Genomic DNA, 16,854 nt, shown 5'->3' with positions numbered 1-16,854 from the left:
TATGGAAGAAACTTGGTCCTTAATGACACTGTCAAGCAGCTGAATTAAGTAACTCTAACAGCCAAACCAGATTGTGTGTGTGTGTGTGTGTGTGTGAGAGAGAGAGAGAGAGAGAGAGAGAGAGAGAAACAAAATTGAAGACATTCTGAGTTTTTTTTTTTCCTTTTTTTTTTGGTCTTTTTAGGGCCACACCTGAGGCATGTGGAAGTTCCCATGCTAGAGGTCCAATCTGAGCTGTAGCTGCCAACCTACACCACAGCCACAGCAATGCAGGATCCAAGCCACATCTGCAACCTACAACACAGCTCACAATAACGCCGGATCCTTATTCCACTGAGCAAGGTCAGGGATGCAACCTGGGTCCTCATGGATCTTGGTCAGGTTTGATACCACTGAGCAATGATGGGAACTCTGAGTTTTGTTTTCTAATACTTGCAGCTTAAATCATCCTAAATGCCTTTGACCCTAAATTGCAAACTACCCAAAGGAAGGAGTAGTGTCTTGTTTACTCTCACCTTTTGCATTTAAAACAGAGGCTGGAATATTCTTCATTGAATAAACGAGAGGCTATCTAGTCAGGATGGCTCTAGACAGAATTGTAAAGTAATCAGTGTTTTTATATTCCTCTTTCCTAGTCCCTTTTCCTTCATCCTTCCCCATCCATATGCTTCCACCATGCCACAAGAACTCACCTAATTTCTTCTCGTGCAAAATGAGAGTGAATGAAATTTTTCTCCCTTCTCTATGTCTCTTCTCAAAAACACACCTCTTGTATTCCCATTCCTCACCCCCCAGTATCCTACCAAATACAAAGGATAATGTCATTAACCAATTGTACCGCAGTGATTAAGTCCTTAATTTAAATTCTACCCAGATCACATTTTCATTTTTATAGCTCTCTACCCTTAGCCAAAGAAGAAGCCAATGGTGAAAAGATGGAACTCAGAGTTAGGGGGTGAGACATTGGGAGGCATCAGGGTATTTTTCTCGCACCTCTTAGCACTCACCATGTGGCAGCTATGCCTCTCACTCACCACATTCCCTGTGGAGCCCACTCCAGACACGTAATCTGAGATTCATGAAGGAGGAAGTGACATAGCAACTCCACTAGAACCTTCATGAGGAATGAGCCAAGCCAAGCTCATGCGATACTCCAGGTGAGGAACACCGGCAGGTTTCTTCTCAGGGCGTGGCTGAACATGAAATTAATTATTCTCCTATTCTCCATACTATCTTCCATCATGTTCTATCCCAAGAGACTGGATATAGTTCCCAGTGCTGTGCAGCAGGACCTCATTGCTTATCCCTTCTAAATGTAACAGTGTGTGTATATAAATGTATATATATATATATATATATATATATATGTATGTATGTATGAATGGGTCACAATGCTGTACAGCAGAAATTGGCACAACATTGTAAATCAACTATACCTTAATTTTTATTTATTTATTTGTGTAATTTTTATTTATTTAATTTATTTATTTGTGTAATTTTTGACCCCTAGCCTGGAGGTTCCCAGGCTAGGGGTCAAATCGGAGCTACAGTTGCCAGCCTACACCACAGCCACAGCAACGCCAGATCCAAGCCTCATCTGTGACCTACACTACAGCTCATGGCAACGCCGGATCCTTAACCCACTGAGCAAGGCCAGGGATCAAACCTGTATCCTCATGGAGATTCGTTCCACTGAGCCACAGAACTCCCAACTATAGCTCAATTTGTTAAAAAAAATAACTAATTAATTAAAAATTATTCTTCTTTTCTGGGTCAGCACTTGAACCATGGCTAACAGGTGGCCCAACTTTAAATGGCACCAGCACTGGGAGTTTCATTTCCAGGAAACTTCATCACATAAAATACAGTGTGAACAATGCCCCCTTGGGTTGTGTGAGGACATGCAATTCATTTGGACTCAACAAACAATTAGGAAAAACAAAGTGGCCTTGAGATGATCCCTCTTCAACTGATGAGTGGGAGAATTCTCTAGAAACTTCTAGCATAGCCTCTTGCCAGGAGTGCTTCTGTGGTGAGCAGTAGATAGATGGAAGCCATACAGAATAGAGATCGGTGTCAGGAAACATCCCTCTAAGGCAGTGGCTCTCAACCCTAGCTACATACTGGAATCACCTGGGAAGCCATCAAAAACACTGACGTCTGTGTTTGAGGTAACTGGTCTGGGTTTAGATGGGCGTCTGGAAAATTGGAGTGGCCCCAGGTGAGCCAGGGAGCAGCCAAGTTTGGGCACCTCTGCTCCAAGGCTCACTTAGCTTGCACCCCTGCACCCAACACCCATACTCAGAGCCCCATCCTGCCTTAGAAGTGTTTTCTCATCTCCTGAGTTTATGTCATAGCCTGAGTTTATGTTTTCTGATACCTCATGCTCATTAGTTAATCTACATAACACTCCTGTAGGGCAAGTCTGTAGTGTTCACACATTTTTTGATATGAGGAAATCAAAATCTGAGAAAGTATTGTATCATGTTTGGGATTTATAAAGTGTGTTTTCTCTTGGGAGATTATTTCAAATTGTTAAAGTGAAAATATTCTTTCCGCCCTTTCCCTGAGGACAGAGCAAGAAGGTAGGATTTGAATCAAGTACAAAAAAGATATGATTAATCAGTGAAATAAGTTTAATGACTGGGTTTTTTTTGGTTTTGTTTTTTTGCTTTTTAGGGCCACACTGCAGCATAGGGAAGTTCCAGGGCTAGGGGTCAAATTGGAGCTGCAGCTGCCAGCCTATGCCATAGTCATAGCAATGCAAGATCTGAGCCACATTAGCCACATCTGTGACCTACCTCCCAGCTCATGGCATCGCCAGATCCTTAACCCACTGAGTGAGGCCAGGGATTGAACCCGCATCCTCATGGATACTAGTCAGGCTCATTACCACTGAGCCACAACAGAAACTTCCGACAATTGGGATTGCTAAACGTTGAAATGGGTGGTTTTAAGTACCTTATTTCATAGGAAACTTTGTTTGGGATAGTTGATATTCATATCTGGGCAATACAACTGACTGATGTCTCACAGGTTTTCCCACATCTTTGACTTGAAGAATGCCACACATACAGTTTCTGTTGCCCTTCGTGTTTCTCTCCGTAATGCATTTAGTATGTGGGAATCTATACATGTGCTGTGCTGGTATGTGTGTGGGTCTGGATGTGCATGAATGCTGTTTTAATCCAGTATTTACACCATCAACAATAGAATCTCAACATATTTCCCCCAGGATTATGCCTTTACATCACTGGATATCAACCTTTCTTTCTTTTCTTTTTTTTTTTTTTTTTTGGTCTTTTTGCCATTTCTAGGGCCGCACCCACGGCATATGGAGGTTCCCAGGCTAGGGGTCTAATCAGAGCTGTAGCCGGTGGCCTACACCACAGCCACAGCAATGCAGGATCTGAGCCGTGTCTTCGACCTACACCACAGCTCACGGCAACGCCGGATCCTTAACCCGCTGAGCAAGACCAGGGATCGAACCCGAGATCTCATGGTTCCTAGTCAGATTCGTTAACCACTGAGCCACGACAGGAACTCCTCAACCTTTCATGTTTTAAAGAGGATTAACAAAATCTTACACAAAACTGCGTAAGATAGACATTTAATTATGAGTTAGTAATTTTTATTTGTAACAAAAGCAATCCATGAGGAGACTAAGGGTATTTTGATGAATTGAAAACATTTAATTTTTTTATTTGGAAATAATGTCAAATTTGTAAAAATAAGGAGTTTCCTGGTGGCCTAGTGGTTAAGGATTCAGTAGTGTCCTGCTGTGGCATGGGTTTGATCCCTGGCCCGGGAACTTCCCCCTGCTGGGGGCATGACCAAAAAGAAAACCAAACTCATAAAAATAAAAATACAGAAAATACTGGTATATTCTTTACTATGGCTTAGCTGTTATAAACATTTTATCCTATTTGCTTTATCATTTTCTCCCTCTCCCTCTCTCTACACAGACACACAGACACATGTGCAGATAATTTCTTGCTGAAGGATTTGAGGACAAGTTATATATGTTGTGACCCTTTATCCTTAAATATTTCAGTGTGTATTCCTAAGGATAGGAATATTCTATTAAATAATCATAATAGTTATCAACTTGATAAATTTACATGGATTCCATCCTCTACAATCCTTGCTCTAATTTTGTCAGTTAACCTAATAACGTCCTTTATGACACTGTCCCCTATGCTACAAGATCCAGTTTAGACCAGTTATTTCATTTGGTTTTTATGTTTTCAGCCTCCTTTAATCTGGAGTATTTCCATTTTCCTTGTCTTTCATACTACTAATATTTTTAAAGAGCACAATCCCCCCATGCCATTTTTTCTTCTTTTTTTGTAATAGGACCTTCCTCATTTAGGATTTGTCTGATGTTTCTTTAGAGTTAGATGCAGGTTATTTTCCCTGGGCCAGAGTGCTGCCCAGATGATGCTGTGTCCTTAGAGCATCAGGCTTAGAGGTATGAGATGCCATCTGTTCCCCATCAGTGATGCTAATTTCAATCACTCAGGCTAGATGTTGTCTGATGTTTCCACTGAATAACTTCTTTCTCCTCCCTTGTAACAAAGATACCTCCCTTATAATGGAGACACTTTAACCATACAAATATTCTGCTCCTCAGCAAACATTCCCCTTGATTTAGCTCATTCATGATTCTTGCCTGCTTTAGTCTTTACCTAGGCATTTGCAAAATGACATTTAATTTTACTATCCCCTCCACATTTATCAATTAGTCTGTAGCTCTGAGAAACAAGAGAGAGCCCTACCTTCTCTCCTTCTATCTAACCAGCCATCCATTAACTGTATATATGAATTCATGAATTTCTATTTTTTTCAATGGTTTATAAATTATTGTGTTTAATCATTTTGGTGCTCAGATTGTGTCATATTTAGCAAGTGGGTGACCCTTCAAGCTGGCTTCTCTATCCTTGTCATATACTTCTCATTTTTTGGAGTACTGCCTTTTTTTCTGACATAAAGAAATGTTTCAGGTCAGTCCAGCCCTTAAACTCTGTCAAGCTCTGGGCCAGTACCTCAGGAAGCCACATGCCTTCAGACAGTCATTCTAGAATTTTCTAAATTCTCCTCTGGCTCCTGGGGCCTGCATGCAGGGACCAGCAGTGTCAGCCAGTGGGGCACCCTGTCTCATTTTTTCCTTTTGACACACTTTGCCGCCTTCAGCCTGCCCTCCCATTCTTTCCTTCGTGGGTTCACTCCATGCTGACTTGCTGTTTTGGGGTGACTGTCAATCATTTGGACACAGGATGAGATCAGAGTCCTGGGCAGCCTACTGTCACTGCAGGTCCTTGGACTTGAGCCCTAGTGTGGGCCCAGGCTCCACCCATTCATGTTCTGGGCCTTGCCTCTCCCTGCAGAGGGTTTTTGAGATTCTTGCTCTGTTATCAATTAACTGAACTTCACTGTCTGAGAGAACAGCCCCTATAATACTGCCCTCACTTCTTTTTATTGAAATATAGTTAATTTACAATGTTGTGTTAGTTTCTGCTGTACAGCAAAGTGGTTTAGTTATACATACACATAAATATACATTTTATATATTATTTTCCATGATGGTTTATCACAGGATATTGAATATAGTTCCTGGTGCTACAGAGTAGGACCTTGTTGTTTATCCACTCTATATATAATAGTTTGCATTTGCTAATCCCAAACTCCCTCTCCGTTCCTCCCCCACCCCCTCTCCCCTTTGGCAACCACAGGTCTCTTCTCTATGTCTGTGAGTCTGTTTCTGTTTTGTGAAAGTTCTTTTGTGTCATAGTTTAGGTTCCACATATAAGTGATATCATATGGTATTTGTCTTTCTCTTTCTGTCTTACTTCACTTAGTATGATAATCTCTAGTTTCATCCACGTTGCTACAAATGGCCATATTTTGGAGTTCCCATAGTGGCTCAGTGGTTAACGAATCCAACTAAGAACCACGAGGTTGTGGGTTCAATCCCTGACCTCGCTCAGTGGGTTAAGGATCTGGCGTTGCCATGAGCTGTGGTGTAGGTTGATGGCTACAGCTCCGATTAAGACCCCTAGCCTGGCAACCTCCACATGCCGTGGATGTGGCCCTAGAAAAGGCAAAAAGTCAAATGGCCATATTTCATTTTTTTTTCTTATGAAGACTGCACTCACTTATGACACCAATTGCAAGTTTTGGAGGCGCTCACAAAATCACCATCAGGATTGACCATTCAACAGAGGACTCACGGAATTCACTGAAAATGGTTATTTTCATGGTTACAGTTTATTACAGAGAAAGGATCCAAATTAAAGTCCGTGAAAGGAAGAGGCATATAGGATAGGGCCCAGGAGGGGTCCAAATGCAGAGCTCTGGTCTCCCTGTGGAATTACGGACAGCGTGGCCTCCTCCTGCCACAGTGTGTGACATTATACAGGGACACTGCTGACCAGGAAGCTCACCTGAAACTTTGGTGTCCAGAGATTTTATTGGGGCTTAAGCTTTTCCTGCCCACATGATGGACCTTTAGTCTCTAGCCTTCCTGGAAGTTGAGCTAATACATTTAGCCTCTGGTTCCTCTACAGGTCAGAACTGGTGTGGCATGGCTCAAGGCTGCCATTATAGATCAGTGTTAGATTGTCTGGTAGCCAAGGCTCCCAGGCAAACAAAGACATCCCTTCAGGCAGGACATTCTAGATCATCTCCCAGCAGCCAGGGTAAAGACCAGCCCTGTCTTGGGTAAGGTGAATTCTTCAATACACACTCTGCAATGTTAATGAGCCTCTCCATTCTGTCATTTCTTGCCCTCCAGGTGAGTCTGAGGCTGTGCTTGGGGGGGGGGGGGCGCGGGGATACACATTTCTTGCATAAGTGGTACTGCTCTACTCACTCCATGTGTGAGCCCCTCATGCACCCTCTCTGCTGTGTGTGCAAGGCAAGGGCGAGGCCACTGAAAGAGAGTGAATTCTAGGAATGCAGTGATTAAGGCTTGGGGAATTCAAGAGATGACGTGGTTGGAAGACAGGTTATTCTACATTGAGGCTCTAGGGTTCAGAACGGGAAATTTAACTTGTCCAGAAAACAGATAATAGTTTACATTTTCCAACATACTTAACACATTGTGAAGGCAACACACAAAGCACAGTAACAATATTTGATTGAGTCATTGGAAGTCAGCATTCACGGGCTGCTCACTGGATGTTGCAGCATCATGGGTAAATGGTATTAGAGACCTGCAGAAGCAAGAAAATCTGTATCGTTTCAGTAAGAACAGGTTCTGAAGAACCATGGCATTGGGAGTGATAAAACAGTGTTGCTATCTTTTAGTTCATGAAGAGAAATATAAATTTAACCAAGGATAGTGCTTTTAACAATAAAGAACAAGAGATGATCCCTGGACACTGAGAAGAATCCCCATGTGTAGTGTTGGAACAGTCAACATATATATAATAACTTCTCCATCAGTTAGCCTGAACATTTGGTGACAAATCCTAAACTAGACTTTATAATGATAAATCCTACATGTTCTTCCAAACTTTGTGATTTATATTTTAATCAGAATTTTTATTTAGACAGAAGGCCTACAGAAATTATTTGCTTGGTGTTCCACACACTCAGGGGCAGCCCTCTTCCTGGCCCATCTTGTACCTAACCTGTTTCAGCCCAGAATCGGTCTTTTCTTCAAAGAGCCTCGTTCATGGTAACAAAGACCAAGATCTAGGTACTAGTTAGGTGAGCCTGATGAACATACAACTTTGAACTTGGGAGTTATGGTTAACAGTGTCAGTCTTTTATCAGACTCACCATCTGCAGCAGATAATTGTCATTTGGGAAAGTCCTGTATCCAACCCTCTCTACCTTCTATGAGTACCCCACCTTTCATGGGGTGAGGTCTCTGTTGTGTACAGTTGATGGGAGGTGCTAAATTTATCACTCTGGAAATGAAAGGAGCCATATACTCTCCTTACTCCAACAAAATCACATGACAGTCTCAGCCAATTGAGTATTTTCCCCTGGGAATTTAAATCGTGAGCAATATCACAGGAGATAGCTGGAGGCGATCTCGGTGTGTGGTGGCATTTCTGCTTGGCTCTTACTGTCTCACCCTCCTGAATTCCCTCTGCTTTTGACTATTTCCTATGGTAAATTTGATCATTTACCTGTTGATTTTCTGAGCCCCCAATAAATATCCCTTTATAGTTTTCATATGAGAGCCAGTATTGATTTTATTTCTTGACACAATGATTACTGAATCTGAATACTATTTCTGAGTTTGTTGTTGTTTGGTATCAAGTTTGATTCAGTTAAGTTTTTGCAAATGATAAAAATTTAACAGCTTGTTTTGCAACCTGAGGGCACACTTAGGGGAAGTCCACCAGAAGTTTGAGACTAGAGGTGCAGGAAATTTCCATTTCAAAGTCAAAGTATGGAAAATATCTAAGGACAGCTGATGACCCCTTTGGTAATTGTTTAATTTTGAAGGTTCTGATAAACAGCTTTCTCAACCACTTACAGTTTTTGCTGTTCATAGAAAATACTTTCCAAATATATCTTATAACATTATGAAATTTTCAGCAATATAAATAAAAATAAACTAAAAAATGTTAGTGCTCATTCTTGACACAGTAACTCTTTTTTTTTTTTTTTTTGTCTTTTCTAGGGCCACTCCCTCGTCATATGGAGGTTCCCAGGCTAGGGGTCTAATCGGAGCTGTAGCCGCCAGCCTACACCAGAGCCACAGCAACTCAGGATCCAAGTCACATCTTCTACCTACGCCACAGCTCTCGGCAACGCCAGATCCTTAATCCACTGAGCGAGGCCAGGGATTGAACCCGCAACCTCATGGTTCCTAGTCGGATTCGTTAACCACTGAGCCACAACGGGAACTCCAACTTGTTAACTCCTAAAGCAACCAAATTTATTTTGCTTTGCATGCTAGGGGTAAACTTTATTTCACTTTTACCCTTGGTGCATTTTTACATATTATTTATATAAGTAAACTAATAGCAAAACTGAGATCAGCACAAAACAGGTTTATCTTTTGGCACAGTTAACAACACATCAGCAGTCTTCATTATGTTTAAATTTGTTTCCATCATATTGCAGTATATGTAAGTGTGCGCTTCTACAGTTCTAAAAAAAAAATCAAGGGTTTTTTTCTTCTAGTTTTATGAAAATATAGTTAACATACAGCACTGTGTAAATTTAAGGTGTACAGAATAACGATTTGACATATACATCGTGAAATGATTAGTGGACATCCATCATCTCATAGAGATGCAAAATTAAAGAAATAGGAAAAAAATCATTTTCCTTGTGACGAGAACTCTTAGGATTTACTCTCTTAACAATTTTCATATATAACATGTATTAGTGTTAATTATACTTATCACGTTGTACATTACATCCCTAGTACTTATTTATAACTGGAAATTTGTACCTTTTGACTTTCTTCATCTAATTTCCTCTCCTCCCACTCTCACCTCTGGTAACCAAAAATCTGATTTCTTTTTCTATGATTTTGTTTGTGAAGTAACATTGATCTACAACACTATGTTAGTTCCTGTTACAACACACAACCTAGTGATGTGATATTCCTATACATTTCAAAATAATCACCACAATAAGTCTAATTACCCTCTCTACCATACAAAGATATTACACAATTACTGACCGTATTCCCCACACTGTACATTTCATACCTATGACTCATTTATTTTGCAACTGGAAGTTTGCATGTCTTAATCTCCTTGCCTATTTCTCTCCTTCCCCCAACCCCCTCCAGCAACCACCTCATCTCTGTATCTATGACTCTGTTTCTGGGGGTTTTTTTGGGTTTTTTTTTTTGTCTTTTTGCCATTTCTTGGGCTGCTCCTGCGGCATATGGAGGTTCCCAGGCTAGGGGTCTAATCAGAGCTGTAGCTGCAGGCCTACGCCAGAGCCACAGCAACGAGGGATCCGAGCCGCATCTGCAACCTACACCACAGCTCACGACAACGCCGATCGTCAACCCACTGAGCAAGGGCAGGGGTCGAACCCGCAACCTCATGGTTCCTAGTCAGATTCGTTAACCACTGCGCCACGATGGGAACTCCTGTTTCTGTTTTGTTCTATTGTTCATTTGCCTTACTTTTTAGATTCCACATATAAGTGAGATCATACAGTATTTGTCTTTCTCTGCCTGACTTATTTCATTTAGCATAATACCCTCTAGGTCCATTTGTGTTGTTGCAAATGACAAGATTTCATTCTTTTTATGGCTAAATAATATTCCATTATATTCTGTAATATTCCATTACATATACATGTTCTTTATTCATTTATTGATAGGCACTTAGGTTGCTTCCTTATAGTGGCTATTGTAAATAATGCTGCCATGATTTTTAGCAACATTGATGGACCTAGAAATTATCATGCTAAGTGAAGTCAGCCATAGAATGAGACACCAACATCAAATGCTTTCACTGACATGTGGAATCTGAAAAAAGGACAGAATGAACTTCTTTGCAGAACAGATGCTGACTCTCAGACACTGAAAAACTTATGGTCCCCGGAGGAGACAGTTTGGGGGGGTGGGGGGATATGCTTGGGCTGTGGGATGGAAATCCTGTGAAATTAGATTGTTATCATCATTATACAACTATAGAGGTGATAAATTTATTTAAAAAAACAGTAAAATTAAATTAACAAAATAATGCTGCCATGAACACAGGGGTCCAGATATTTTTCTGAATTCATGTTTGTTTGTTTGGTTTTTTTTTTGTCTTTTTTGCTATTTCTTTGGGCCGCTCCTGCGGCATATGGAGGTTCCCAGGCTAGGGGTCGAATCAGAGCCATAGCCACCGGCCTACGCCAGAGCCACAGCAACGCTGGATCCGAGCCGTGTCTGCGACCTACACCACAGTTCACGGCAACGCCGGATCGTTAACCCACTGAGCAAGGGCAGGGACCGAACCCGCAACCTCATGGTTCCTAGTCGGATTCGTTAACCACTGCGCCACAACGGGAACTCCTGAATTCATGTTTTAATTTTCTTCAGATAGATATCCAGGTGTTGAATTGCTAAATCACACAATAGTTCTATTTTCGGTTTTTTGAGGAACTTCCACACTGTTTTCAACAGGGCTGCATCAATTTACATTCCCACCAACAGTACACAAGGCTTCCCTTTTCTTCACATCCTTTTGCCAACACTTGTCATTTGTTGTCTTTTTGATAACAGCCATTCTGATAGGTGTGAAGTGATACCTCACTGTAGTTCTGATTTGCATTTCCCTGATGATTAGTGACCAAGCTTGGTCATCTGTAGGTCTCTGGAAAACTGTCTATTCAGATCCTCTATTTTTTTTAAGTCAGACTGCTTGGTTTTTTGATGTCAAATTATGGGAGTCCCATTACTCGCCGCCTCTCCCATTTTGCCTCATCTTCATGCCACATGTACCATTTTGACTAGAGATTTTTCTGCAAATAAACTCAATTTTTTTTTTTTTTTTTGCTGTGCCCATAGCACACAGAGATTCCTGAGCTAGGATATGAACCCACACAATAGCAGCGACCCGTGCCACAGCAGTAAAATGCCAGATCCTTAACCTGCTAAGCCACCAGGGAACTCCCAGTTTTTTAATGTTAATTTATTTTCAAAGGAAGCTTTCCATAAATAGAAAACCAGTATTATTTATCTCAAAATGAAGGTAACATAAACATAGATACAATTAAAATAAAACAAAACACTGTTATTTATTACATTCTAACCAGCTAGTGTCACCTTTGGGCTTTGAGCCTCAGGGAAAAACAGGTCTGCAAGTGTTAGAGAAATTTCCCTTTGATGCAGCAGAGGAATTTGGAAGAGTGTTGAAAAGGGAATGCCTTTCTCACAGTGGGATTCAATGTCATTTAAGTTATCCACGTCAACCAAGACCTCCTGGTGTCAAGGGCAGGCGATGCCTGCTAAGTTGAGATGCACTAACATGAGGTGAGCAGTTGGAAGCTGAGCATTAAGTAGTACTCCCTCCGTGTTCTTGCTTTGTGTGTCTCCCCAACTCACCCTGCAAGCTCTTCTCTGGTCACTCTTGCATTTCATTATAGCACCATTCCTCATCATTATCTGGGCCTTACTCTTCTTATCTATAAAGTAAGAGAATTCGAACATTCTAAGAGAATTCGAACATTCTTTCGGGTTGCTTCCAGCCCTGACCTTACCAGAGTCTATGATCACAACATAGTAAGGTAGAACCTTCACGGAACCCCAGGCCCACACTCCTGTTTGCAATCACCGTTCAGTGATGGATCACAGTTTATCAACAACTCAGCACCCAGCTCACTCATCTTCACCATCAAGGAGGAGAATGGCCACTATCTTACTCCTTCACAGAGAACCCAAATTAAGTAGATGAAGATCCTTTCTCATGCATTCAAAATGCTCAGGGAGTACAAGAGGTTGGCTCTACCCCCCAGAGTTTCCATTGTTTCAATGATTGCTGACTCTCTCACATTTTACTTCCATAAAGGGAAGGGAATCATAGACAAGCTAAATATATTTTAGCATGTAATCCTAGTTTAAGTTAGTTAAAGGGCAAATGAGCTATAAAATCATGCTGAAACCACCCAGAAATCATGTTTTAAGAACAGAATGTGGGGGCCTAGTAGGGTTTATGTCAGTCAGAATATTCAGATTGTAAAGTGGTCCCTCCTTTTTCCTGGCAGCATGAACTTCTGGAAGCCCCAGCCTTCTTATCCATTAGATGAGAGACTTGGGCTTACCCAACCATGTTCATTTTCTCTTCAAGTAATCACCTTAAGTTTGCCAAAACTTCTAGTTCTGAAAAGAAATATTCAGGAACTACACTTGTAATTGGTCCTAAAGCTACTAAATAATACAAAATGCAAATAAGAATTAAGATTTTGAAATTGGCCTCTATGTAGAAGGTTTTTTTAATTTGAAGTGAAAAAGTAAATGGAATTTCTTATAAAATGAGAGAATATATACTTCTCCAATGTGCTCCATATTAATATATAAAGTCATTGTTTCATATAATGCTATTTCTGAATGAGTGGCTCATATTTCATTCTGAGCAATACAAACAATGAAAATATTTGCCTACAAATATATGGTAGAAAACTGTTGACTATTTGCCAAAATATTGGCAACACTCAACATTTAAACCTACAAGCCTATTTCAACACTAAGCACTTAGGCAACTCACCTGTCTAGTTATTTACTGATAGCAAAGATATGGACAGCTTGCTTTCAGGCCAGCAAGAGTTAAACATAGGATTTAGAATCAAACTACTGTAGGGAGAGGAAGAAGACCTTTTCTCTTCTACACTTCTAGGTTCTCAGTTGGGGCTCTGTGACAAAAGACAGATTAACATGCATTGATTTAATATGTTTTTACACTTAGCCTTTGTGAGGAAATGAAGACACAAAGAAATGGTTAAATCTGAGTGTATGTATTACTAGGTTGAAGGAAGAGCGGAAAGTTGTGGGGAAATGTGGGTATGAGCTAAATATAGTAAACTGGGGAAACTTAGCAAGAACTGTCCATTTGGATGTTTTGGGAGGAGTCCTTTCTTCTTGAAGATAATGATGTTCCTTTCATACTGCCCCTACCATTTCTCAAATTCCTTCAGCATAAAATATTCAATGTGGCAAAGCACCATAGTTTGGGGTAGCGTGCTCTGAACTCTGTCACCACAAAGCTAATATGCTCATCATTCTAGGAACACTGGAATGTCTCAGCAAAAAGCAAGCCTCTGGAATCCTTATGCTAAACACACATAAGTGAGTGGTGAGGTTCAAGCCACTTTTACATTACGGGAAATGAGAGTCCAGGCTTTTATTACTGACTCTCATGTTACATTCTCTATTGGAGAAAGCACTGAGAAAGAATAGAGAGTATAATTTTAAGTAAAATCTACCCCTGAGCAGGAGCAAGTTCAGGTCCATCTGCGAAATGAAATGGTCTTTCTCTGATTTTTCTTGCAGTCCTAGCCTTCCCAATTAATTAGAACTGAAAACCTGGCTTGAGTTACACATGCTTTCTCTCCATTTCTAAAAAACCTTATTATATATCACCTCATTCACTCAGACTGGAGCTGGGTAGACATCTCTTTGACTTATCCATGCAAACAGGTTTTGCTAAGCAAGCTAATTAGGTAAACAGCACAGGGGAAGTTATAGGGAGGAGGAGGATGGGACTTTTTTCTATTTTTTTTAATTGAAGTATAATTAATGTACAATGTCGAGTTCATTTGTGCTGAACAGCAGAGTGATTCTACTACACATAGGTATAAATTCTTTTTCCATTATGGTTTATTAAAGGATATTGAATACAGTTCCCTGGGCTATACAGTAGGGCCTTGTTGTTTATCCATTCTAGATGCAAACTATTATATAGAACGGGTGGGACTTTTAAGTACTAAAGAGAAGCAATTTAAAATGCTTTAGGAACATCAGCTTTTAAAATCATTAGAGCACTGGTATTTTTGTTGTTGTTGTTCATTAAAGCAGATAAATCATGGGATTACTATTCTAACTACTAACAACTTATGCAGAATTCCTAGACAGATGACAGGTGAGAGGAATTAGAGTTACAAGTTGGAGCTGCTCACAACTGTCTATGAATCTAGCCTAGGTATTGAGTGAAGGGTTCATGCATTTTAGGTAAGGTGGCAAATTGCCTAGGAGAATATTAAAAAGTTTCCGGAGATGATATGATGCCTGGGATTTCCTTCAAAATCATCTGGGAGGTGGGGAAAGAGTGGAAAGAGGACAATCTAGATGAAACAAAATTGCCAAGAGTTGATCATCATTGAATCTGATGATGAGTACACCGGAATTCATTGTACTGAACTCGACTTCTTTGAAATTGTCCAGGATGAAATGTTAACGTCTTTGGGGAAAAAAAAAAAAAAAAAAAGCTCTGGGGGAATATGGTCAGGAAATTGAGAAGGGAGAGCAAAAACAGCAGACAAGGAGGTGTTGATGGGCAAGCTCAGGACCAGAGGGAGGAAGCGGGCCAGCTGGGCAAGTGTGGGCAACGACCTGGCTGGTGTTGCAACTTGCATGTTTTCGCCCCTGCTTATCAGGCAGGAGGGTTCCAAAGCAGTTTGCCAGTGCCTGCCTTAGATCGAACTGGGATGACAGCTAAAGATGCCTTCTTTGCTCCCCAGAAATGCTCAGCCTTGGATTCTCACCCCCTTCCCAACAATGCCCTGTTCTGCAGGCACGCTCCGAGCACACCTCCTTATCGGATCCCACTCAGCAAATGTTCTAGCTCATAATATTAACGTTTTACAAAACTAGGCGGGTGCTTTCCTCATTTGCATGTCTGTTTATGGCCCTCTCCCTACCGGCTTGTCTGTTCACGCATGTGTGGGGAGGCAGAGGGGGAATTCTGAGCAGAGAAGGGGGTGTTTGAGTGAAAAGAGAAAGTTAGTATTCAGCTTCTGGCATCTAAAATAGGATTTTGCCCAAAGTTTCAGTGTTACAAGCCACGCTCTGTTGAGAGATATGATTTACATTTTATTTTCTCCAGAAAAGAGAAATCAAGAGCCTAGCCCCCAGCACCATAGAGTTTTGGGTGCGGTTGGTACATTCAGGGGAGAGAAGAAAGTCAGCCCTTCCTCCGCAGCCCAACTTGGGGAGAAGAGAGGGAACAGGCAGGGAAAGGAGATGCTGAGATCCTCATTTTCTCTCCTGCCCCCTCAAAGAATAGGTTGAAGGCAGCTTTAGATATATCTAGAAAAGTTTTTTATTTTTTTGATTTGGGGATTTTTTTCGTCGCGCCCATGGAAGTTCACGGGACAGACCAGGGATCCAATTCAAGCCACAGGAGTGACAGCACCGAATCCTTAACCCCTGGGCCACCAAGGGAACTCCTACAAAGGTCTTAAAACTTTGGAAGGCAGCAGGGCATCAGTTGCTTTCCGTCCACGGCTCTGGGCTGCCTGCAGGCCCAAGTGGGAGGTGGCCGCACCAGAGTGCACAGAGCCGCACGTTGGATTAAGCAGAGAGACGGAGGATGTGGCCCCACGTGGCACTAATGGAACCTAGAGGGTCTCACCTGTGTGTGAAGCCGAGGGGGGGCTCGGGACCGCTGGAGGAGGATCTGAGAGCCGGCCACAGGCCCCCAGCTGAGGCCTGATGGAGAACACAGCAGAAACTCAGCCAGATCCATCAGCTACACCAGGCTGGAGTGTAAGGATCAAGTCACCAACCTGGACCAAGCAGAGAGAGCGAACGGTCGGCCACCAGCGCCATGATGGCCAGTAGGGCGCATGCGCAGCTACCAGGCGGCGGGAGAGCTGCGCTGCGGGGACCAAAAGATTGTCTGCAGATCTACCCTCTTTTCCCCAGTGCTTCAAGGACTAACAATCCAAACACAGAGGTGCCATCTCAGAAGGCGGGGGGCAAGGGGAGAGAAGGGGAGGGAAAGAGAGGCCAGAGTATTTCTGAGATACCGTTTTTATGTAAAGAAAAGGGTTACCATTATCACATCATACTTAAATTACTAGATTAGATAGAAAATTCTTTAATTTTTTTTTTTTTTTTACCCAGTGAACAGGTATTTTAGGAAGACCTGATATTTTATCTGAACATCTCAGTGTAGCATCAGAGACTATGGTCTTGCACACATACTTTCTGAGAACTTTGTTTCAGTTGTCACCCTTTCAGAAGTACCCCCTTTATTTCTGTGACTGAGGAAGGAAAGAAAAGGGCCATAAACAGACATGCAAATGAGGAAAGCACTTGGAAAAGGCTTAAGCAAGGCAGCCCACCGTCTCTGCCATGTCTTCTCTGGGCTGGAAACTCAGAGGTGAATGTGGCATCGACTTGTCACTGAGGACCCTCAGTCCAACTTGGGTGCTTGT

General features: G+C 41.7%; 1 long non-coding RNA gene across 1 annotated transcript; it reads right to left on the bottom strand.

Moving 5' to 3' along the window:
• Positions 1-6,245: 6,245 nt before the first annotated feature.
• On the bottom strand, positions 6,246-16,262 carry LOC102157644 (uncharacterized). Its single transcript, XR_301138.4, has 3 exons — positions 16,047-16,262; positions 12,026-12,105; positions 6,246-7,214 (listed from the first exon to the last, which is right to left on the bottom strand). It is a non-coding gene; the product is annotated as an uncharacterized LOC102157644 (long non-coding RNA).
• Positions 16,263-16,854: the final 592 nt, after the last annotated feature.

Source organism: Sus scrofa, chromosome 1 (assembly GCF_054392235.1).
Source record: "Sus scrofa isolate SSC_HxYL_T2T_F1_AM1 chromosome 1, Sscrofa_HxYL_maternal_Yorkshire_Landrace_v2.0, whole genome shotgun sequence".
Lineage (NCBI taxonomy): Eukaryota > Metazoa > Chordata > Mammalia > Artiodactyla > Suidae > Sus > Sus scrofa.
The sequence above is the reverse complement of the archived record's forward strand: the minus strand, read 5'-3'. Positions and strand labels throughout refer to the sequence as shown.